At 45.0% G+C, this 26,325-nt stretch overlaps 1 protein-coding gene across 11 annotated transcripts in view; it reads right to left on the bottom strand.

The window, feature by feature from the left end:
* Window positions 1-26,325, bottom strand: part of CIITA (class II major histocompatibility complex transactivator) — an 807,875-nt gene that overhangs the window by 513,249 nt on the left and 268,301 nt on the right. For all 11 annotated transcript variants that reach the window (XM_069647820.1, XM_069647816.1, XM_069647817.1 and 8 more), the window contains one exon: window positions 15,078-15,163. The gene's annotated coding sequence lies outside the window, so the exon portion shown is untranslated. The remainder of the gene's footprint in view (window positions 1-15,077; window positions 15,164-26,325) is intronic.

Below are 26,325 nucleotides of genomic sequence, written 5' to 3' on the forward strand. Positions count from 1 at the left end.
CTGTCCGCATTCAGTTCACTCCATATGTCTGTCAGCGAGAGGTTGGTTAGTAAAGTGTTCACTGCTGCAGAGGCCAGTGATGGTCTATTGTGTTTAACGCCAGATCTGCCCAGGGCAGAGACCCTTGTGCAATTAAAGTCGCCACCCCAAAAGAACATAGCATCCCTCAGATGCACCAATTTACTACCTAGGGGCGAAGGAAGACAGGGATCACATGATTGGGTGAATATGACTTCACTCTGTATATTTCCGGGTGCTCCACATAGCCATGCACCATGACACATCTACCCTCTTTGTCCGTATCAACATTAAGCAGTCAGAAAGGAACAGCAGCATCTATCCACTCCAGAACTCCCCTGGCACATTGTGAATATGTGGACCCATAACCAACTCGCCCACCCCCACCGAGCCACCACCCTCTCCTACTCGACAGGGCGCAGGTGTGTTTCTTGCAACACTACGATCAATATTTTGTTCCTATGGAGGTAGGACCTCATTCGGTTTCTGCGCAGGTAGGAGCCCATCCCCCTTACATTCCAGGTCAATATGCTAAACAATGCCATCTGGATAGCATGTTGCCTCTACAGCGATCCATACCACATATACACAGCCATGAGGCAACCGCGTTCTGCCATCAACGACCGTCATCCGCCTGACAACTTCCTTGCTCAATGAAATAGATCTCGAGTTCACAGCCCTCCCACTGTCCATCCATATCACAACACCCATCCAACCTGCAATATCACTGATATCAACAACTAACAGAACAGCTATAACCAACCAGATCTGAACAAAGTGTAAGCGCCCCAAAAAGTGAGGCCATAACACTGCTCAACAGCATCAAGCTGTTCGTGCATGCCAGTTCCCCCAAGACGAAAGAACACCACTGGGGTGTCAAACAAAGGGTACCAGCTGAAGCCAGGGGCCAACTATATGTGAAAATTTGAGTCTAGTGCCTAGATGTGTCAAGAATAAAATTTGTGGACTCATCTTCGATAGTGTTTTATTATACAGTTGGTTGTGAGTATTGTGATCAATCATATGGAATCATCACTAATTCCCCGACAAGGATCTCCTCCCGTCTGCCATGGGCATAGTAGCCGCTACCTGATCCCGACCCTGTGGTGGTTTTATGAGGGAGGATCATGAAGGAGGAGACGGCTGTTGGGGAAAGGGGGTGGCCCCAACAGGAGAGACACAGTATTTGTCACTTCATAATGAAGAAGACTTTATCATTTCTTAATTTCTGAAGGCTTATTGTAACTATACAAGTCCGTCCCATGGTAAACCCCAAAAACCACTTATTTTAAAGCACTCTAACTAAAACATCATTCACACCTCATATGCACAACACTCCATCAACATCTCCTGTCTTTAATATTTCTTTGAATGAAAGTCCTGAACAATACCACACTGGAAGTTATAGAGATTCTGTAGACTCAAACTCCCAGAAAGCTTCAAGTACTGAGACCAGGAAGAGGAAGAAGGAGTTAATGTGGATTAAGAGAAACACACACATCCAGACGAGTTGTTTTGAGGAGGTCCGGGTGAGCCGGACATTTAAAGATGGTATCCGCTTTTCAAAAGAGAGAGCCAGGGAAGAAAGAAGCAGACCCGGAAACGAGAAAGGCAGAGCTGAAGAGGGACGCTGTGCACAGAGGGACCGCGCTGGAGGAAGTAGGCACCTCTATCCCGCCACCTGCAGGCGTTACATACCGATGTGGTGCAAGGCTGCCAGGGACCCTGCAGGCACCAAGAGAAAGCCATCAAAAGTCTGGCATCAATTGATAAGCTACTGGGAATACAGTGGTGCAGAGGGACAGCGGTCGTGCAGGCGGTTGAGCGCAGAGATGCCTGGAGAGGGGAAAGGAGGCCTGCTGTGCAAGGGAGGTTATCCCAAATCGGCAACTTCACAGCAATGGTCTGCCACAGCCAGGAGCACTTCAGTACACTGTTGAGTCCATCCAGAGTCATTGTGGACTCTGGGGTGTACCGATAGGTCTGGGAGCAATTAAGCAACTATTTTGAATACCAACCAAGTGAAGTAAAAAGACTGAATTTAAACAATTCCCCATGCATAAGATGTCAGTGTGGGGAAGCTTGGAACAAATAGGACCTCAAGCCAATGAAGTAGAAACACAGTGAAGGAGTACAACTGTGTTGAATTAAAAGGGAGTGAACGGAAGAAGAAGCCTTGGTGAAAGGAACACATAAAACAGTGAATATTGGGTGGCAGGATACCTAGCAGGAGAGTATACTAGGGGATCAGTAAGACCAACAGTGAAAATAATTCTGGCAGGGGATTATACCAGGAGGTTCATTAAAGTTGTACAAAGAGTGGAAAGAGACCTGGCAGCGGAGTATATCATGAGGATCATTAAAGTTGTACAGAGTGAAATGATTCCGGGCAGGGGAGTATACCAGGAGGTTCATTCAAGTTGTAAAAAGAGTGGAAAGATTCTTGGCAGGGAGTATACCAGGAGATCAATTAAATTTGTATGAAGAAGTGTATTATGTTTTTCAAAGTATATGGTAAAGAAGTACACCAGCTATACTTTTGCCATCTTATAATTGTGCTTTTATGACACGCTTAATACCGGGGGACCAGTTTCTAAGCGCAAGCTCAGGATTCAAATCTATGTTGCTATGCACTGTCTTGCTTCCAAGACAAACGCGTTGCCCCTGAGCTATCCACCTGGCTTAAAGGAACTATTGTTTAAAAGAGACACTTTTGCTATCCTTAAGAAGCTATTATTTGAAAGAGACATTTCTTTCGCTATTCTCTTGTTGGATTTGTCTACTCACCTTAGTTGTGAACACTTTTTGCCAAATATAGGCCAGATACAGTTCCCTGCACTTTTTAGCATTCATTTTAGTGTGAGGGTCCGAGCAGTATGTTTTGGACGCAAGGACAGTTCTTAAGTTTGATGATGAGACACTGACTGATTTTTAGCTTTGGTTTTCTAGGTAGGGAAATTCTCTTTCGGAATAGGGACAGAAAGGCTCTATCCAACCCTTTCTTTGTTTAATGAAGATGTCGGACGTTGAAAACATTTCAACTTTGTGCCCGCCTCTCATTTCTGACCCCTCACAGTATCCTCATCCACGGTGCCCATTTCTTATATTTAAGGTTGGAAATAGACAGGGCGAGCGTCTCCTATTATCCCCTTTCTCTAGATAGGTGACCTATCCCCGCACTCTAGGGATATAAACTCACATGGATTAACACCTTTAAGGGCAACCACGAAACTGGGAAGCACACAGTGGGGGTAAAGACCAAAATAAACTGGCAGATTTAATGTTCATCGGCCAGTAGAAATTAGGTTTATCTTATCAATTGCATACCTTTATTACATGTCTACAATGCATTTGGTGTAGCAAGGTAGGCCCAGACCACTCAAGCAGATCTGTACAGTGGAGCAATTACTAGCTAGTACATAATGCTTAATAGAAGAGGTCGCCTGTTGTGTTGTACTGCAACTCACATCAGTTCCCACCAGCACACTCAATGGAGAGGGATCACGGAAATCGTAGTTCAAGGCATTTGGCGAGAAACAGATTGCTTATCGCTGCTTTATAAAAAAAACAGATGGGTATACGTGTGGAAGAGTGCAAATTTGCAATAATTAATTCTAGTAGCTAGAGTTGAGTAAATAAATAGATAAATAAAATAAATAAGCTTGTGGGGTTTCTCAAGTGAGGGTTCCAAACTATGATTCACCAAAGCTCTAGTAATGATACATGCCTGAATGCCTATGTGCATGAGTCGCTAGCCCAACACCCACCTGCAAATTCAAAAAAAGACTTGCTAGCTTTTCCTGAGGCTTTTAAGGCTGCTGATTATCACTTGCCCCCTTCTTGATATGAACATGCAGGCAACACAGTGTGGCGAAGGGAAAGTATAAGCAGCAGCAAGCCACACATTTAGGCAGAGTGCCGATATGCAGGAAAATTGCACAAGTTGAGTGAGCCAAATAAAATAAAGTCACCATCTGCTGGAGAAGTCTCTGTAGTAAATGATTAAATGAGAGCATATGTGATGTAGAGCTTTATCTTGTGAAAGAACAGTTAAAAACATAACACGTTTAAGAACATTGGTCAGGCAGATATTAGTTACTGTGTTTAGCTTTAGTAACCCAAGACTACAACTCCCCTAATACATTTAGTGGAGAAGCGAAAGCCCAGACTGTTTTAGTTCTGTGTGGGAAGATTTGCAGATGCTATTGCTAGCCACACCCGAGCTAATGCAAAATATTCGATATTGCTATACTTGCTATACTTAAGCAATTTGCAGGAGTTTATTAAACCATAAAATAATCAGCTGGAGAAATATTTTGTACATATGGATGCAACTGCCTGCTGTTTGTTTCTTGCTGATCACTTCCTCAAAAAAACATTGGATTGAAGATCTGTTGTTGCCCAAAGGGGACAGAAATCAGGAAAACCTATGAATTTAAACTCAAGTTGATGTCCTTAGTCTAGCATTGTTCCACTAGGAAAGCTTGACCTGGAGACATACTAGAAATACTTGAATTCTGACTAATAAAGACATTGTCAAGGCTCAACCAGCTCCCCTCAGCCACTGGCGTGCACTGCTTCCCCCCTCAAATTCACTCATCCTCCCTCAAGTAGCATGCATTCAGGACTCGATTGGCTTCCTCCTCTCCACTACTGCGACGGCTGGAGCCACACTTTCTTTCATCGGATGACACCCAGCCAAGTATCTCTTTTAACATTTCTGCATCCTCAATTGCCACTGCCTCTGCAACTGTTCCTCTCATCCACCTACTCTTTTCTCATACTGCCACCCACGCACATGTGATCATAGCATCATTACCTCACTGCAGCCAACATGTTGTCCTCTATCTGCTGTCCATGATCCACATTGCACTCCCAGTCAAATGCTGCTTTTTGACATGTTTCACGTGCTTGTTCTGAAATCTAGATGTCTTTAATTATGCATTGTCGTTGATCGTTTGCATGTTCTTCAATTGAAATCAATATCTGAAGCTCTCCTTACCTCCTATTCCACACACCTGATTCTTGCTGCCTTTGAATCTGTCCACTGACTGCTTTCTACTACATTTTATTGTTTTGCTTTAAAGTCCAATCTAGGTGTGTTTCTGTACTTGAGCTGTGTGTGTTCTCTGCTGCATATTATTGTTTGGCTTTAAAGTCGAATCTAGGTGTACATTTTGAACCTCTGCCACCTTGTGCATCTCTTCTTTTAGGCTCCTCCTTCTCCGTGCCTGCCTGGCTGCTAGGCCACCTGGTAACCTTTCGTGCACTGTGTAGCTCCTCTGTCTGGTCTCTTCTCCTTCCCTTCACCCCACCTCATGGCTCTCTCTACCTCTCCCATCTATTCCAACTGCTACTCTATCTCCTATCCTACCTCTCACACAAAGTTTGGAATAAAAAAACTAAAAAAGGATCTCCTGGATTCTAATACAGGCCTACCTATAGCTGAAACCTGTAAATGCTCCTTCAAGGCAGACTATTACCGATATCCTATTTTCTGTCCCTTCTCCTGACCTATGGACTCCTCACTTGATCTACACTCTTTCCCCTTTCTCCTCTTAACCCATTAATGGCAGCACTAGATGGGAAGTACTCTTGGCATACTTCTCATCTTCTAGGTGCATCATTAATGTCTACCACAATGGCACTATCATGGCCCAACACTCTTAACCTACTCTTCTCCTCCTTGACTGGGGCCTGCCATCTCTCATTAACTTCCTCCCTTCCCCTGCTACCTATCCTTCCTTCTCTCCTCCAACCTCCTTATCATGTCCAGCTGGTGTACTACGCCCCTGTACCCCCCTTTGGAAAACTTTGAAAGGTGGTACCAGCTTCACTTAGCCACACTTAATGCTCGCTCTGCTGTCAAACATTCCTCTGACATCTGTCTCCTTCTTGAAGACTATGACCTAGAAGTCCTCGCTCTTAACGAGATGTGGTTTAATGCCAGCTCTGTCACTGCTCTTGACACTCTCCTTCCTGGGGGCTACAAAGACCGCTCAATACCCAGACACAACACCGAACAGAACTGGGGGTGGAGTGGCCCTGATTTTCCTTGAGTGGGTCCCTGCTTCCATCATACCTACTCAATCCTACTCCTCTTTTGAATGCCTCGTCTGTAGGCTCGGGGTCTCGCCTACTCTCTCACAATCGCCACTATCTACAGGCCCCCAGACCCTATCTCTCTCCTCCTCTTTGAAGGGGCCGACCTCGCCTCTTCCCTCAAAATCTCTTCTTCCAAACTCCTCCTCATTGGTGACTCCAACATCTACCTTGACTCCCTTGAAACATCCATCTCTCAATTATGTGTCCTCTGTGACTCGCTCTCTCTCTCTATTCTTCCTTCCGGCTCAACCCACTCTGCCGGTCGCACTCTTTATGCCCTCATTTTTGGCGACATCCCCATCTCTAATCCTGCCATCACCACCCTCTCCTGGTCTGACCACCAGTCGTCAAAGTGGGGGAAAAATAGTAGTTGAGCTATGGATTTTGCAGAAAAACTGGTGTTTCCAGTGACGGCTGGTGAATTTTATGAATGGGCAGGACTGGAAATAAACATTTGCCATAAATATGTGGTAGCGGCCGAGCATAGCAAGTGTGCCTTAAATAAATGAGGAGGGTTCAGAGGTTTTTCCCTCACAGGGTGTTTTACTGTTTAGAGCTCTGCACAGCCCGTTGTCTGTTTTCCAGCAGTATGTGCAGTGGTTGAAGTGAGCGGGAGCGGTGCTCCTCTGCTTTTTTAAATTAGGTTTTACTGCTCCTATACTTTTATTTTAAAAGAAATCGTTCCGGAACGGTTTAGTTTTAAAATAACAGTGTAGGAAGAAGTTGAATATTCCCTTAAACAGCAGGTGCATGCGTTTGGGTTATTTATTGTGTGTCAGAGGCAATGTGTTGATGGGGTTTGTGGGGAGTGGGTGCAGGCTAGCAGGGAACATAGTTCCACTACTTCTTTTTGTACACTTCGACCACTGAGTATGTGCATATTTTAGCATGTCCACAGGTGGACCCAGGGAGGATACAAAATAGATCCTGTTGTTTGTGACACATTCACATTGCTGCAAGAGGCAAAGGCTGCGCTCTGCAATTCGAAGAATGATGGTTCCAGATGAAGGGGCCAAAGTGGCACTTCCCTGGCTGACCATCGTATCCACACCAAAGCAACGCTGCAATAATAGTGTAGTAGGTGGGTGCTATTGCCATTGCAATGTTAAGCAGCTGAGCCTGAGTGTAAATGGAAGATGGTGAGTGGTGTCACCTTGCAGTGCCTGCCAGGGGGCTGACATTACCATATATTTCCCAACGGTGGTACCCAAAGTAAAGATGCATGGAAGTAAATCACAATGGACTAGAATACAGAATAAGCAATGATGAGTACAACACTCCCTTTTTGCATATTACAGGACATTTGGTGCTGCCATCGGCACAATGCTAGGTTAAGCTCTTCACAGACTACTCCAGTGGTATGCTCCCACCAAACCCCTGCCCAGGGATCTTTAATGCACTTATATCAATCCATGATGGCATCCCCTCTCCATTACATTCTCTCGCAAAGAATCAACCCAAGAAACTTTCCCTCCTCCCAGCAATCCACTCTGAAGCAACACAATACATATAGTGCGTTACAAAAAAACAAATAAACAATTGAATAAGCATCAGCGAAATCTCATATCTACATTTCACACGATAATTACTTTTGACTGTGCACACCCCCAATAAAGTAACAAGAAGTTCTAGATAAAAGAGGGTGCACAATAGCTTGGGGTAGCTCTTAAGTAATTGGCTGCCCGGCTGCAATCAGGACCATGCAGTGGTGTATTCCGCTTGCACTTTGATGAGACTCACATCAGCACATTACCACATGCGTCCATTTTCAATTATGTGTTCTTTCATTATTTAGGCAAGTACTCAGTTTGGTAGGCTGCTGTCCTTTCAGAACGGGTTGTGAGAGTGCTACAGGGGTTCAACTAGACTAACATTTCGGTGGGCGAGGCTAACCATTAAAACTTTAGGCGAGTGGCTAACTTCAGAGACTGTGGCGGATGGATGGGCAAAGCTACGTGTGTGAGGGCATCCAACTTCTTTTCACATTCTAATGAGACTCGTCAGGTGCAGCTTTAATATTATAAGCAGTTGACTCTCTTCTTCCCCTCTGAAACCACACACTTAAGAACTTCTATGAGAATGTGTCTCCTGTACCCCTACCCATCCAATCGGTGCCCTGACAGGCAAGTATTAACACCCCATCACGATTTAAATTGCCTAAAAATGTATGCACGTGAATGCAGTTGCTAAAAATGAAACACTTTACATATTGCTGGGCCTGTGTTAACTGTGCAGCCACAGGCAAGGTTTATTTTCTGTGTCCCTCTGTTAAGACTAGGCCGTTGCATCACTGGCTACATATAACATAGTGCCTAATTACATGGCGGCCAAGGCACCTAGAACATGCAAAATTGAGGGCTTAGGGCATTTGGGGTCTGCACGCATGAACACAGGAGCAGAGCTACCTAGCTTTTTTCCCAATGCTAACCAAACCGTGCCATCTCTTTTATGAGCCGCCCGAGTACCTGGAGAACATGCAAAAGAAAGCACTGCACAGTCCAAATTCCAGTGAAGCCGGGGGCTTGGTGATCTGTTACATTTGCCTTTCACTCCTATGTTCCATCCCTATCGCCCTGTTAGCACTTTGGAACACAATTTACTTGATATATAAGTGCCTTACAAATGCACAATAAATAAATGAATAAATCTGCTTTGTGCTCCTTTGCCCAGTCTTCATTTGTGTGTTTGCAGGCAATATCTGTTCAGCCTGTTTTTTTTTCTTCTGGTCTGAAAGGGACACCACAGGAATCAATGGACCATGACTGTCTCTGGGGTGAGGGAGAGCAATATTAAGAGCAGGCTTTCTACCTGCTGGTCACACTATTGTTTTCCCAATGTACATCTTACACTTTCATAGAAAGAAAAGTAATTTTCAAACTCAAAAATGCTGCTTAAACGTCCATTCACTAGTTTTCTTTTAAATGTGTTTCCTTTTTAGTCTGACAACCACACAAATACCCGTCGTTTGTGCGCCCCTTCCTTTGTGTTTTATCACAGCAGGTTATATTTATAAAGCTATATGGTTGTCAAACTGCTTAATCACATATAAATGCTTCTGTTGTGCTGAGCAGTTATTAGGAAATTAAACTGTGGGGTTCATGGGTACCAACTTTCGATTTTTACTACAGGGTCAGAAATACCCCCACCTCTGCCCTGAATATAAGCAAGCGACCACCAGTCCAAACCATGCCCTGGCCAAACATTTTATAACACTTTCTTTTTGTAAGGAATGAATTGTAAAACGTCTTCATACGATTAACAACCAACCAAACACGCCCTGAGCAAGGCTCTGCAAAGCAATGAAAGACAGGTTGATAGTGTGTGTTATAGATTGTCCTTTTGACTTTGTATTTAGCAGGGACATGCTGTCAAGTTGACAGTGCGGTTTCCCGGCTGAATGCAAATTCAAAAGAACAACTAGACATGTTTGGGTGGCAATAACGAGGCGAGGCCAGGGACTGTCTTCCGCTCGTTATTGGCACCACCAAATGGGAGGATTATTGCTCTGTCTCTTCACAGAGCGCTGCAAGTCAGGCTAAGAGGTGACGGCCACGTCCCCTGACCTCCCGCCTGCATTCGCTCCAGTGCAAATATGCAGCTGGCGTCGGGAAAGAGGGACGGTTCCGTGGACTTCACTGAATACTCCACTGAACCGCCCCTCTCTCCCGACCCGCTAGTCCCCTGGCCTGACCTCCAGCCCACATTCACTGCAGTAAGAATATGCTCTGGGTCGGGAGACAGTGAACCGTCCCTCTCTCCCGACCCGCTAGTCCCCTGGCCTGACCTCCAGCCCACATTCACTGCAGTAAAAATATGCTCAGGGTCGGGAGACACTGAACCGTCCCTCTCTCCCAACCCACTAGTCCCCTGACCTCCCGCCTGAATTCCCCGCAATGCAAATATGCAGCTCGGGGTCGGGAGAGAGGGACGGTTCAGTGGACTTCACTGAATAAACCACTGAACCGTCCCTCTCTCCCGACCCACTAGTCCCCTGACCCCCACCCGCATTTCCCGCAGTAAAAATATGCTCGGGAGAGAGTGACAGCACTGAACCATTCCTCTCTCCCAACCTAGTAGTACACTCACTTAGTATACCAGGCTGCTCAGCGCTCGCAGGGGGTAAAAAAGAAACGGTAGGCCTGGCTCACTCAGCTGGTGACTCAGCTGCAACAAGTGTTGAGGCTGGGTCACTGCTGCTTGGCCCACGCTTGTGCATTGTGAGGGCACGTGCAGAAATAACAGAACGGCACTGCTCAATGTGCAGGCGTCGGCCAAAGCTGTGCCATCCAGTCTGCTGCAGCCTGCATCAGAGAGTGCAGTGTTGCAATTGACGTATCCTCACCATACCTATACTCCAGAGCGGTTTCTTTTTAAAGTAAAAGAATAGGAATGGTAACAGAGAAGAAAAAAAAAGTAGAGGAGCACCACTCCCAGCTGCTCCCCCTCAATTCGATCACTGCTGACCACTCTCTCCTTTCCTCCTGCCTGGGGCCTCTTGACCCTCTTTCCGAACCACCCCCAGCACTGCCAGCCTACTTGGCCATCATCCGATCAATGAACTGAGTGTCAGTTGCTGCTTTTGCCTCCACCTTTATTCCCCCTCTCACTCCCACTTCTGACTCTCCCTCTGCAGTGTTCACCTCTCTTCTACCTTCCCTGGCCCTCTGCATCACTTTGGCCTCCCATTTCACATACAAAACTCAGGACATCTTGTCCTCACTCTCCTCCACCCCCATCTCCACTCCCTTGGCTCCCCTGCCTCCCTTGGCTCCCCTCCTTCCACCCCCTTCACTCTCCACCCTCCTGCCCATAGCACCGGATGAGGTTGCTAAAGTTAACCACTCTATGAAGGTTTCCTCCAAACAGGTGCTCCCCTGCTCCTCCAGAACCATTAAGGACAACATCTCTTCTCTCGCCCCATCCCTTGCTAACTTCTGTAACCATTCCTTCGCCACTGGCTCTCTTCCTCTATCCCTCAGGCCCTCCCGCTGTTCTTATTCTCCTTGATCTCTCCTCTGCCTTTAACATGGTCAAACATTCTATCCTCATAAAACAACCCTGTGATACCCTCAGCATCACTGACCGCACACTGGGTTGGCTGACCTCTTTCCTCACTAACGGTCCTTCCCAGCTGCAACTGGGCCCTATCTCCTCCACCACAACACTCGCTACCTGTGGCATCCCCAAAGGCTCTATCCTATTGCCTTGGCTCTTCAATATCTATCTCGCCCCTCTTGCTCACCTGATCTCCTCCTTCTCTCCTCATTTCCAGCGTTATGATGATGACACACAGCTTTCCTTCAAACTTCCCTCTACTACCTCCTCCTCCTCCTCCTCCTCTCTCACCCCTGACTGTCCGCCATTCAGAAATGGTGGGCAGTTAACAATCTCTATCTAAATGCCAGTAAGACTGAGATCCTTCTCATTGGAACACCTGCTCTCTCTTTTTCTCCCACCCTCTAGCCACCCTCTCTGGGCCCTCTAACACCACCATCCTGTGAGGCCAAAACCCCTGGGGTAATCTTCGACTACGCTCTCTCCTTGACCCCTCACATCATTCACCTTACCAAGAAGTCCCACTTCCAGCTCCACCTCCTTAGACCCATTTTCCCTTTCCTCACTTTCCCCCAGAAGCTCAATGTCTGCAGAGGTCTGGTCCTCTCTAAGCTGAACTACTGCAACAGCCTCTTTTTCAATCCCCCTCTCTCCTCCTTACGTCCCTCCAGCTAATCCAGAATAGTGCTGCAAGACGTATCCTTGGCCTCAAGACCAGGGATCGTATCTCTCCAGCATTATAATATCTCCACTGGCTCCCGGTGGCTGCAAGGATCAAATTCAAGACCCACTGCATCATCTGCAAGGCTGTCTGGGCCCTGGGACCACGCTATCTCCAACTTTCCCTCCCTAAATACTTACCTGCTATTGTACTATTCACCTCTAACTCCAACCCTTGAACTGTCAAACGCTTCTCCAAGCAGAATGGGGGGCGGGGGGTAATCTCTCTCTCGGCTGGTGCCTCCCTTTGGAAGAGCCTGCCTGCACCTCTCAGATTTGAGCCAGACCTCCTTAAGTTCTGGAATTTGCTCAAAACTCTGCTCTTCTCTACTTCTTTCCCTCTTTCCCTTCCTTGTTAATCACCCGCCTGCCGCTGTGACTGGTGGCCTGATCCTCATGAATCTCACAGGATACCAGGCCTTCTTCCCAATCGATACCAGCACCATCCCCCCACTGCACTGCCCCAGCGGCCCATGCTTGGTGGCTCTGCATCCCACCTGGGAATCGCCTGCACTAGCACTTAGCCTGAGGCTTCCTCCTCTAGGCTCACCTTTGTACTTCCATCCTGGGCCCTCCACAATAGGCACATATACCACGCACCCCAGGATATATGTTATTGTGGTACAGTGAAGAGAACAGTGAAACCCATGAGAGTTCCTGGCAGGGGAGTACACCAGGCACCTGAGGTTGTATAAAGAGTTTGACATTGTGGCAAGATGGGGTGCATACCAGGGTATCTGTAAACCCCACAGAAGGATGCCTGGCCGGCTGGTACACCATGCAATCCACAAAAGTAACAAGAAGCGACAAAGAAAGATTGTTATGGAAGATTTAAATACACTTTAAATACATGGTTTATATCAATTATATCTGCTGCATAGAAATTCTGGGAGGGTCCCTTTTTTGTGTGAGTGTGTGGGGGGAGGGAGTGTAATATAAGGTGATGGTAAACAAAGTTTGCCTAGGGTTTTTCTGACAGTAACAATTATTGGATTTGCATAATCATTTCCTGAGAGAGTACCGTTATGTTATTTTGTTACAGTTTTCGTGGTTGTTTCCACCTATAAAATCTATGCAACCTTGTAGAAATGTGCTATAAAAACGACATCCCTATTATTCTGAATTGGATTGGCAGCATGGATTTACTTTATTTGGATCTTAATGATAATCCCCTCACCAAAATATTACTTGAGAAGAAATAATCTATGCTGTGGATTTCGCTGCCAAACACTTTTTCTGTATGAGATTTCTTCTGCGAGTGCCTCTCATCATTCATATGTGGGCAAAACAGGGTAGAGCCTAATAGACGGTATGAATATTTCTGATTCTTGGTGGGTGATGACGCACAGATGCCATCAATTCACTGAGCATTTTGCTAGTTCAGTACAACGTTTGTAAACCTAAAGGTGACAAATATACATGGGGATGTTACACTAATCATCACCCCCCACCAACCATTAGGCAATCACCTACATTTGGACACACACAAAAACACCTTTCCCTTAAAGCTGACTGACCTTGCAAGCAAGTCTAGAAACAAGAGGACGTAGGACGCCAGTACTTCTCTCAATTGCTGAACACGGCCAGGTACAACAGCACCAGATTTACTAAAGGGGAATGAGCCACTGTGACCTAATCTGAACACCCATAACATGGTTTGCAAATAACGGGTTGAGCTACACACTAAAGACAATGGGCCTCATTACGAGTGTGCCCGTCTGGTAAAAATGCCGGAACAAATGCTGGTAATAATGGATCCGGCCTTTTTAATGGACTGGCACCCTCTGAGTTTGCCAGTAGGAGCAGTGAACTACCGGCAGGCCTGACCTGGCGGGAGTTCAAGCCCCTACCGGCAAAGAATTTCCCCAAGCACCGACACCAGTACTACCGGTGCTGGTGATTGGGGCCAACCCATTCCATGGAGTCACCTGGGACTCCATGGAATGGGAACTTACCACTGTAGTCGGCACCCGTGATATCCCGGTAACACCGGGATATCGGGCGCCGGTAATGGTTTGGCGAATTTGCCATTAACCAGCTGGTAGTAAAGGCGGGTTACCAACAAAGTCGTAATGAGGCCCAATTTTATTGTGCACAAGGACTTACCGAATCAACACACAATAGGATCTTAATTCATAGGAGGAATCTCTTAATCAGTGCTTCATAGGACTCTAGTAAGGAATACCAATTAAAAAGACATGCTATAGCAAAGTGAGTTTGTCTTGACAGCGAAACTCACGGACATGCAATCAGCCTGCGGTTTTTTAGTTTATAATAATTGTCTGGATCTTGTTTTGAGCTTGTAATTATAGCACAACAAATGCTTACTACTAATGCATATGGTCTCCTTGTTTTGGGTTTTCCAGGAATAATGATTCCTACTTCAAATAAAAGGTAAAAGGTACACTTATTGGAACTATCTGTATTTCAGATATACCTGGTGAAGTAACAGGGTACAAAAAGATAAGATAAAAGTTACACCAATTAAAAATACTTATATTCTGAGATATACCCTGTGCAGTAATAGGGTATAATCAGTCATAAGAGTTGCATGTAATATAGGTCTGTACAATGTCATTAAGGAGCGCGAGTACCGGAATATGTACACACGATAGACACAAGAGGGCATTTCTCCCATCTAGTCCCAGGGGTAAGTGGCGTGAGTTTCTGTTCACGAATCCTGGTGAACACTGAGAAGAGCAGTGTGCCTGATGAAAAGCAAGCCTAGACACAAGAGGACATAGTGAATTTCTCCCATCTAGTCCCAGGGGTAAATGGTGTGAATTTCTGTTCACGAAAACAAAACTCTCAGACACCAGCACCTCAGCAACTTCCCTGAATGTCTCTGAGCTATTTATTAACAATATACTTCATTTTTACACACTGTTAAATTCCTTTCCACTTGATTAACTTCGTGCTTGCTTATTTAAAACAAAAAAAACAATGTGTACTAACTTTAAAATACAAATTCTTCACATTGTGTACATGTTAGGTTGCTCTTCCACGCGTATAATTTGCCACCATTGTAGGAAGAATGGGGCTGTGTCAATCCTGTACATTTGCAAATTAAAATAAGCGCTATCCGCATGGAATCCTGCTTTTAACACCGCTCACTCTTTGTTTTCTTTTTTTGAAAGAATTAAAAAAAGATAAAAAGGGATTTGAGATGCTTTTCTTACCTATTTAAGGAGTTGATTTCCACTATTCATTGCTTTCCTTGGATTACGCCACAATGTCTCAAGATGCACAGCTGTCTTGCTTTTTTCTATTAATTAAGGAAAATTGTGTAAGTAACCAATTTGTCAATATTGGAACAAATCAAATGACATGACAAGGCAATGCTCCTCTATCATCCAGACCGTGGCACGCATTGCATACAAGCAACATCCTCTCACGCACAGGTTGTCTGCAATCAAAAAATCTGAATTGAGTATCAGCCTAAGGATGAAAGTTATACCTTGTGAAGCTTATTCTAAATGGGTATAAGAACGACAACCTATTTTGTCACACGATTTTAGAATTTCAATAAATGTATGTATCCCTGAATTAAAGTAGAAATCAAGATTTTTTTTTTTTTTTGCGAGAGTGGCTCAATCGCCCCACAGGAAAGCAGCCCACCAGTCACTTTCACTCCATAAAAACAGGCAAACACACACTCCCAACAAAGAAATATGGGCAGTGAAAATACTGGCAACAAAAAAAATTGAAAACAACAGACACACAGGAGCATGCCCTCTGATTCCCCCAGACAGCTCCATGGGAAGGAGCATTAGAATTATTACTAGCAGATCTGAAGAGGAACTTTAAGATACAAATGTATCCTTTCATTTACATTATTTGCTAGGTACAAAACACTATGGATTATACATTTATTTCTGTTTTGGAGTTGAACATGGAAATTGCTTTTTTATTCACAAACAATCATTTTACTCCCAACTTTAAACATTAGGAAACTCTCTCTTCAAAATCCTATCTGACGCTCCAGGCCCCATAGAAGGCAGATGCTCAGGTTTACAAATGTTTGCTCCGGCGCCTCTTAAGAGTTGTCTGGAGAATTTCAGGGTTGCACAAGGCATCTTTGATCTTATTCAGTACAAGTAGCACACAAGCAACTAAGCAGTTCCCAGGTGCTTCTTGGCAATATGTAGGGTCTGTTCAATCTGCATCTAAGCAGAACTTTGTGAATTCTCTTTTCACAGGAGTGGACATGTTGTTAATAATGGCACTGGAGTTCTGTACCTTACTATACTCTGTGTCCACTAAGATGCCTTTTTAAACAATGCAATAAGCACACCAAACCCCCATAGTGAGTCTTAACTTCAAAGTTCTCTGAACCATATCGAAACGTTTTCTGGGTGAAAGACCGGTTTACCTACAGCCACTGACCCACTGACCTCACAGTACACGTCCACCACAAACCTCTGATTACCTCAGTCCCAGAAGATTTAGCACAAAATACCATAATGGAAGAAACACAAAGGTCATTTCCTATAGGAGAAAGAACAGCTCTGATATGGTTAGAGCACAACTTCAGTTCCCAAGTCAGCAACCGTTTTCAAAACAAATTTTAAAAAGAATGTTCTTTAGAGAGGCGATTGGTACCTACTCAGACACAACAATAATAATAATGCATTTCTTATATAGCACTACACATGCATAGGTCTCAGAGCACTGAAATAACAAAAGGCATTATTATCCCACAGAGTGGTACTCAATTTATTGTCCTTGGGAGGATGAAAGGATAAGTTGGCCCTGCTGAGATTCGAATACCGCCACAGCAGGCTGCGCACAGATATCCGGGGCAGGTGCTAAACTCACTGTGCTATCTGACCGGCTGAATAGAATAGACAGGCTACGAACGGCTCCTTAGGATTTCCCCATCATCGCAACTGTGAGGTTACCAATTATGCCCCTATTGTTCTTCTGAATGTCTGCAGCATCATTGTATGATGTGGTATTCTGTAATGTTCTAGAGCTTGCCGATGTGACCATAATTTAGTAAAGCAATCAGGACACAAAAGAAAATCCAAAAATCCTATGCCGGCTTTGAAATTATCCATGATCCTAAAAGTTCAAATATATTTTCTCTTCTGATTTTGAGGCACTTTTTGGAATCAGAGAAGCCATTGTCATGCCTTTCGGATGAAGCTCAAGTGGAATGATAGAAGTGTGTCCCCAAAGGTTTTAGGGAGTAACAAGGGATAGCTTGGAGAGCTTCTCCCAGGAATTTCCAACATCAGGTCATGGAGTTAAATAAGTAATGACAATGAAGATATAATGGATCTGGGAGCTGTTCAAGAGGCCAGGGGATGCGGTTGTGCAGGCTTGTAGCTCTGAGTTTGGAGAAGCCCATGCAACATAGCAGGGAACCAAATATTTGTCAACATATCAGATTCCCTTTGAACAGTGTCTGCCTAGAGTTGGGAGGACTGGGAATCATGTCCCCTATCCATTAACAGTAACTGATATGTTGATACCTTTTTGGAGTCGTAGAGGATGAGTTGGGCTCTGCCAGTCACATTCCTGCTAAGGGGTTGGCAGCTCTATCGTAATCAGCCTTCACCAAACTAGAAGACCCGAAAGATTCTTCATCTGAAACTACTTTGGGCAAAGTTGCAGAAAACCCCGGATAAAGGTCTGTGCGCGTTGTTAAACTCAGATAACTAGGAGACCTCAATGCTTTCCAGGCGAGTATGCAACTGACTAAGCACCTTGCCTGACGCCATGCGTCCAGAAAGCTAGAACCTTGCTGCAAGTGCCCATTGTTGTGGTACCATGAAATTGCACATGCCTCCTACATGTGAAAGAGAGAAACCGCTGTGCTGACCAACATGATATTAGCAGATGTTTGTATCTGACCTAAACATTCCGTTCACCTGGTGAGGCTGTGGCTCTACAAACAGTTTATCAAGCCGCTTTTGGAAAGACTTCCCAGGTCACTGTCTTTAAGTTTCCTGGTGAGAAGATACCATTGCATGATTTACTTTGCATCATGACAAAGAGAAGCCATGTGCTCAGAACACCCTCTTGAGAAACATGTAGCTTGGTGAATAAAAAGATGACTATTCATTCAGCTTTCTCCATTACAAATCAAGGGGCAGTGCCTAGCAGGCGTGTGTCCCCAGAGAAGGCAGAGACATGTCACACCCCCATAGCTGCTTGGCTGCAATATACTGCACAGAATGAAGTTGAAAACATTATTTCTGCGGAAGCACTAGGCGTGCTGCAATATAGTTATCCAATTCAGTACGACTAATGATCCTGCCTACTGTAGTTATGCAGTGCTTATGCATGTGAGCTTAAATCGTGTGCAGTATTTATGTAGTTAGTGAGTGCACAGCAAGTTGATAGAACCCAGCTGTTTATTATGAAGCAGCCCCAGTGGGGTTCAATATGTTTTTACCACAGAACCATTTTTTGTTGCCGCAAGCTGCAGGGGGAGACACCCGCTCCTACGATTCCCACTTACCCACCCATCACCCACTCCCCATCCCATATTGCCTCACCATCCCCTACCCCTTGCAGTATGCAACAAAAATATTAGTAAAAATATGCTGTAAAAAATAGCACATTTCTTATGTAAAAAGTCTGGATACCCCCAAGAGGACCCTTCTCCCAGTCCCTCCAAAATTGACTGTGCAAAAAACGAGTGTTGCCCAGCAAAAGTACAAGGAAGAAAGGTGAATCTAAACCTTAGGCTCAACCCATTACTACTACTAGCGCAGCACAGATCCCTTCATAAACTGCCATGGACCTATGGCAGGCTAAACTCTATGGGGCTTTGTGAGCCAGCATTGAAGCATTGAGCGGTGTGGTACTGTAAAGAAGGCATGGTATCAAACAATGAAGACAGACACAAGTGATCACATTTCAAGGGTGTTTATTGAACTTCAATGGGTTGGTTGAACGTCTATCTAAACCTAAATGTAAGGATGGGTGCAAGCTACGACCATCAAATATTAATAATGCAGTCCTAGTCGAGTCTGTCAAAATAAAAGGGTCTATACTAATAAACCTATTGCCAATCCTTACTTCTAAATAAAAAATGATGTGGGACAATAGTGTATGCAAAAGAAAAGTGTTCAAGAAATAATATGTCAGGATAGTTGAGCAGTTGGTTTCCTTTCCCCATGTTTTCAGCACGGAGTAAGGCGGCACGTTCGAGCTTCGTACACACTATGGCTTCTCGGCCACGAGGATACAGTTCACAGCATAGGTATCAAGGCCTTCTGCTAAAACCTCCTTTCCAATAACAGTCTCTTATTGCAAAGGGCCTGTCATAACAAGCAAGCACCAAAGTTCCTTTCTTATCAGGATTTTCACATGTACAAGTTCTCACTTCCGGTATTCATCATGGGTCTCCCTCCTTCAGACTTGGACCCCTTTTTACCACAATGTTCACAACTGGTCTCCCTCATTCGGGCTCAGATCATGGATCTCCCTTGTTCGGGCTCAGATCCCTTTAGCACAAAATTCACCTTTGGTCGCCCTCATTCGGGCTCGGACCATGTAATCTCAAATTCTACGTTTTCCTCTTGATATCAAAAATCAAAGACTCGAATGTGCGATGGGTTTAGCTTAAACCATTGCAGGACTACTTCGATTCACTTCACACAATGTTCTTACTTTCGTTTCTGGCACTTCTTGGCTGGATACTTTTACAGAGACCTTAGATTGAGCAGCCACGCGGAGCCGGACCATTCTGTCACTGGTATGGCATCTTTCTCCCGTAAATGTTCAAACATCCATCAGCAATTAAGCTTTCCTTGCGTCTTTCATCTTATGAATTTCAATCTTTGCTCTTGCAATCTTTACACAATGTTGCCGCTGGCAGCCTTGACTTCAACACATGCCGGTCTTGTATCGGTCCCCCAACTCGCCGGCCGTGTTTATCCCCCAGGTGCTGCTTTGATCTTGGAGCCAAGGACAGAACCACGGCAGCGACTGACCCTCCCTAACTCATTCAGCCGTGCATGAGGGCCTTGGCTATCTCTGACACACAATACAGGATTCTTCAGTTTGGTTTCCGGGCCTTATGCTTTCTATTTTGAAGGATTCTGGAAAGTAACGGTTTCTCGTCGAAAAAGGTCTAGGGTATCTCCCTCCTTGCGTATCCTTCTTGGTTTGCTGTCTTTCTTCCCTCGTTCAGCTGCCGTTGAGAAAGTACTGTTCCTTCATGTGCTTTGCCTTGCTCAGAGTGTGCTCTCGTACTCCACCTTTTATCCATGTGGGGAAGGTTAATGGAAGTCAGGTTTGAGTGATTACCAGTAATTGCCTGACTTTGCCTGTCCATAGCAGTGGGACATGTCAGGTACAATGCTCGGGTGTGAGTCTGTTTTCTCCCAGAATGGGCTATCTGTGTGAAAGTGTTCATGAAGGGAAAAGTGTGGGGAGTGGAGCATCAAAATATCCTATTGGGTAGGATAGGGTGAAGGTGTTACAGGGAGGGGATATCGCATCTCGCCATCAGGTGTCCCACTCCCGCTCCTTGAAGACCCCTCACCCATGTGATCCTCCTGTGCTGGTCCACCCCGAGGGTTTGGATTCGAAGACGATGGCCGTGCCCTGGCCACCTGAGAGAGACACCCCTGGGGACTAGCATGTGAGACACCTTTTGGTTTCCCACAGTACTTACCTCAAACACATAAGAGGTCAGAAACTATAAACAATCCCACCCATGTAAAGGAAATACACATAACAAGCACACTTATTATATATGTGCCAATGACTCTGGTTATGTATGACAAGAGAAGGGAAAACTATTACAAAAAGCAGAAATTCAAAATGGTTACTTTAGCACTGATTGGCAAGTTAGACTCAGCAATGCCATGCCGGTCTTCTTGGCACTTTCCAATGGCAGGAATCATAGATTTGGTCTTGATGGCTCAATGCAGGGAGTTGTTCTCAAAGGCATGGGATCAGCAGAAGTGATGTCTACTTCATGGCTTGACTGGATACTCTGGGTAGCTCGACACAGCAAAGCATAGCTAGGAACACAGGGGATGGGGATGGGGAAGCAGGTTTGCATGAGCAGCTCTCTGCTATTTTGATGTCAGTTCGGTCAGCTCAATGTAATTCCAATCAGGAAATGCTGGTTTTTGCAACCAGCATTGCCAAAGGCAGCACCTTGGGGCTTGCAGTGTTGTGAGTCCTTTCACCAGGACACTTGAAGAAAAATGATTCTTGCCCTCCTTTTCTCAGTTAAGGGAAATAGTTCAGCGCTGCTTCCTTCCTCCCAGTGGTCACTAATCGTATCCCCCTAAAGCAGCTAGAGAGGAACCCGACAGCTCAGCGGGAAATCATGTCTCCACCCTATGCCAGGGATTTTGAGCAGCTGTAGCTCAAACATGGGTATCCATCTTCTTTAAAGATGATTCTAAAAGATTGTTATCCAGACTGAGGTTTTCACCCCCATTCATAATCAAACCCTGAGAGGGGATTGGCTCTTTTCTTTTAAGCCACCTGTAAAATTCACGCTGTGTCTCTGTTACAGATTTGTCCTCATGTTCTGTGTCATACCCAGCGTCCTTGATTTGCAGGATGTGAGGGGAGTTGAGAAGGAAGTGATATACAGTCAGAGCCAAGATGGCCATCTCCCTTTTCCCCTGTCAGTCCTACATCAAATGATCTCCATGCCAATTATCCACTTTCAAATATTCTTCTTTTGTCCTTCATCTTTCCCTGAAGTGCATGTTCCCCACAGTACCCTCAGGCCATTACTTTCTATTTCATATTTTAAAACTTGGAAAGGTTTTTCTTTTCTTATAAGTAAGTTTCTATTCTGCGTGTCAAGGACATTTCCTAAGACTCACTTTTTCATTTACTATCTTGGTCTTACAGTGTATTTGATGAGACTGCAGTGTTGCATGAGAGTTCAGATTCTCATCAACTCAAGATAAGTCACATTGTTCATATTACTCCTGCTGTTTGCCTGTATTCTCGTTTTCCGGCATGCTGTACCAGATTATGTGGTAGAAATCTGTCCTATTCCATTGAAAGGCTTTTCAATATGTTGTGGCCACAACATCACTAGACCATAAGCACTACTCTCAAGAGATAACTGATTCCCTTTCTTTCTTGGTTAACTACTAAAGCATTAGGTGGTATTGATATACTAAGTCCCTCTGAGGTTTTCCTTTTATGAAAGCTGTTCCTTTTCATGTTCCAACTTTTTTTCCCAATGTCTGCATATTCTTTGGTCCTTTGCAGGACCCCTTCAAAGAGTTGTTCGTTGCCATGTGATGAATTTCAGGTAGCCTTTTGATTTAATATCAGACACAGAGATTTTGATTGCAGGAGTAAGGTATTTCTTCTCAACTGTCCAGTCTTGTGCCCTACGGGGTTGGTACAGACTACCAGAGACAGCGTGGTATGCATGGTCTTGCATAATAAGTTAATTATTCAATTTTTATGTTTACTAAAATGTGTTTTGTTTATTTCGCATTACGTTACATGGTAATTTGCCTACAGATAAAATATAGCATTTTCTAGATTGGCTGGGGTTGATATTTAATCAAATTTAAAGATACCAATAACTTGCAGGTCAGGAAAATTGACATCTCAGTGGCATTCGCTATGGGCCTTTCTCCACCTCTTCTACGAAAATCACCTTCTGATTCTTGGAATATGATTTCTCTAAGCTATCTTTACTAACGCTGTTTTGAGTGACAAACTCAGGCACTCAGTGGTGCCGATGGCCCGAGGGGTGTTGGCATTGATAAATTAAGTTTTATAGACCCAGCCCAAAGGCAGTACTGGGAGGTATGGGCCCTGAAGACTGAGTTAAAGGCCAGAATGCAGCGAGGGTGTTTAATGAGGTTTACGGGTACGGGCCCATAACTCAAGGTACGGCCAGAGGGTGTGATCTGTAAAGTCTATGATCACCATATAGGCTGAAGATGTGGGTTAAAAAATGCAATCCACCTACTGTGGTTGCTGGGAACTTGTTAGCAACCACGTACACAAAAGTGAGGAGGGAGGGGCAGGGCTAAGATTGGAGCCGGGCCATGTCTGTCAGGTGCAGTCCGGTGAAGGAGCAGGTGGGCGTGGGGGCGGGGGGATTTACCTTGCCTAGGCTGCATATGTCAGCTGCAGCCCGGACAGAATTACTGGTTCTGTTGGGCAGTGGGACTCTCAGCACGGTGCTCCTGTGATGAGAGGCAGTCCAGCCGGCAGTGGGGCTTTTAGTGCGTTGCTCCCTCCCATCACAGAAGCGCTCTTGTGATGACAGTGAGTGCCATGCTCAGAGCCCTGCCCATGGCGGGTGTGTCAGAGCGGCTCTCCTTCTCATCACGGAACTGCCATGCTGGCTGCCCTGCACTGAGGGAGCACACAGCTGCCCCTCATTGGACAATTATTAGGTCATTATGGGTTTTCGGAGCTATACCAACTTGCAAAGGCCAGAAATTGCCCAATGAGGGGGAGCCGAGTGCTCCAACAGCTAATGACTGGCCTGGGAATATAGCTAGAATACGGCCCTACATAGAGGTTACTCTACTTTGGAGCCATGGGTTTTACTATCTATTCTGCAATTTGTCTGCTACTTTTTTTCCCTTTCTATAAGATCTTTGACAACTCAATTCCAGTATGGCCACTTCTTTGAAGTGTTGGGTTAGGGATGTTGTCTTCCTGTACTACACGGCCTGTGTCTGTGCTACAGGCTGTTACATTGTTGTACTTTTACTGCATATGAACTGCCTATAACCATCATCTTACTACAACCAACTGTGAACCACATTACAGGGATTGTGTCAATCTAAATGTTCTGACGTCTTTCTGCCTGCTTTAGGTCTGTCAGGTGATCGCTTCACTGACTGCAATCTGTTCTTCTAAAATCTACAGCCATCGAAGAGGTCCGTAAAGAAGTGAGTATGGCCCTCTGCAATGCTCTTCTATTTTGCCGGATAAAGCATGGCATACTTCATGCCGCGGTAATAAAGCCAGGGTCGGACTCGGCCATAAAATTGTCTCGGGCACCAATAAAAAAAATGGCCCACATTTGCAAACGACTATTCATTCCTTTTGTGACACTGTTTGAATAGTACCCAAAGGGAGTTTTTTGATAAAATATGATGCAAATTGTGCATTTTAAAGAATATTTATACCGCAATGCTGGTCAAAACTTTTGGCGCATAGTGAAGTAACTCATCAAACTGTCAAACTGACCCACATTGCCCCAAAAACTGGCCCACACCAGCATTTTCCATTTTTGGTTTGGCCATGGGCCTATTGCTGTATAGTCCATTAAGAAGAAATGTTGACAGGCCTCTTGAACCACTGGGCTAAAGTCGTGGAATGTAAAGTACCGTTGCCATGTCTCAGCTCACCTCTACCTATGGTGGTGCCATGGAGGGGCTCATTACAAGTTTGGTGGTATCAAGGCAGTAAATCTGCTCAGATACCACTAAACTGTAATACCGTTACTGAGATTTGGTCCAGCGGTATTACCCTGGGTGGTAGCAGTGTTAGTCCCCATTTAATTGGTGTCCATAGAACTCGACAGGAGTTTTCGCAGAATTACTGCCCCGAAATGTGGCAGAAAAGTGAATCCTTCAACTTTCGGGGAAATAATGTGGCAGTAATGGTATTACCACCACATTTTTCCTGCACTTCTCAACTTATAATCAGGCCTGCCACGATATCTATAATTGAGTAGTCTGATTATTATAGATCTTGGGAGGTGCGGCTGGAAGCGGCCTGACAGTGAATGACCAATGAGCACGGTCCACTATAGGTTGTAGGCAAAGAGGAATATTTTCTAGCACTGTAAGCAGAAGGTCCTTGATAAAGGTTTGCTACATTTAACTCCTGATTGTGTCAGGCCTAACAGGAGAACATGGTTCATCTGTTCAACTGCTCACTTCAAATAAAGGTATACCATGCCAACGCCCTGCTAAGGAGAACAACAAAGGCTTTCATTAACATGACACATGATACGAAGGACATTTAATTGGATGCGAGCGATGGCAATCTCCTTGCTATTGTAAAAGTGAAACTAAAAAGAACAAACAGTATCCTTTGCACAATAAATTAGTTGAATAGTTCAGTGCTGCATTAGCACAGAAATCTAACGCTCTCTCTGTCTTTCTATCTCTCTTCACATCATGCATATGTTCACACACACACTCTTTCTCTCCCTCTCTCTCCTCGTCTCTCTGTCTCACTCTATTGGCCTCATTACGAGTTGGCCAGTCCGCATTTCTTAATTTGAAAACCGCATTTCTTAATTTGAAAAAAAAGGAAGTGCCGGGGCTCAAATATTTTCTAACAGGCCCATGACATGTCAGGATGAGCTGCTCCACACCCACTGTTGCCACCACCCATGGCCGCTCTGCATGGTGTCAACATATATGGGGTTAAAGCTGCAACTCCCACCAGTTTTTTGTGGTTGACGGATATACTCAGTCACTACGGCAGATGTGTGATATACAAATACTAATCAACAGACACATAAAATAACATACTTGTGTCTTGACATGAGACAAATGTTTAATTGTGTCTTTAAACACTGATACCGTAGATTTAACCAAATGCAATTTTACCTAAGGAGAAGTGACCGAACATGGTAGGTAATGTGGTATATTTGTAGTGCATAATAGGTGGGGTGTGCGGTAAGGGTAAAAGTTAGGGTAGAGGGGGTAAGAGGGGATTGAAGGGGGACTCCCCCGCATCAAAAAAAAAAAGTTTAAACAGTAAAAAAGTTCATTTGGATTTTCTGTCCCCATCCACTCCTCCAAGACCATCATTAATGTCTATCTGAATGCCACTGTCTTGGTCCTTGGCCCTCAGCCCAATATCCTCCTTTTTGATAGACGTTTCCCTCGTCTTATCAACCTCTTTCCTTCTCCTGCTACTCCTACCTACAGCTCTCTGGCTCCTCCGCCACCTCCCAATTCCGCCACCTCCATGACACCCTCCTCATCTTCTCTGACTACTCTGCCTTCTCCTTATTCCTCCTCTGTCCACTCTCATGCCCCTCTATCACCTCCACAGAGTGTACCTCATGTCTTTAACCCTCCATGGAAGTCTTTCAAATATGTCAATCTGCTCCACGTTGCTTAACTCTCACTGTGCTGTCAAACACTACTCCCCTGAAATCTGCCGACTCATCAAAGAACTTGATCTGGATGTCCTTGGTGTCACCTTGACATGGTTCACGGCCAGCTCTGTCACAGGTTTTGACACTTTCCTCCCTGATGGCTACAAGATTCTCTCTGAACCCAGAACCAACCGTCCAGGAGGTGGAGTAGCCTTGATCTTCCCAAAGTGGATCCCTGCTTCTGTCATTCCTACACAGGTCTACTCCTCCTTTGAATGCCTGGTCTGCAAACACTCTATCTCTCCTGTGTCTCTCTTACTGTGGCCACCGTCTACAGGCCACCTGGGCAGTTTGACCTCTTCCTCTCCGAGTGGGTCGACCTCTCCTCC

The sequence above is a fragment of the Ambystoma mexicanum genome, chromosome 2q, assembly GCF_040938575.1.
Source record: "Ambystoma mexicanum isolate Mex_15411 chromosome 2q, UKY_AmexF1_1, whole genome shotgun sequence".
Classification (NCBI taxonomy): domain Eukaryota; kingdom Metazoa; phylum Chordata; class Amphibia; order Caudata; family Ambystomatidae; genus Ambystoma; species Ambystoma mexicanum.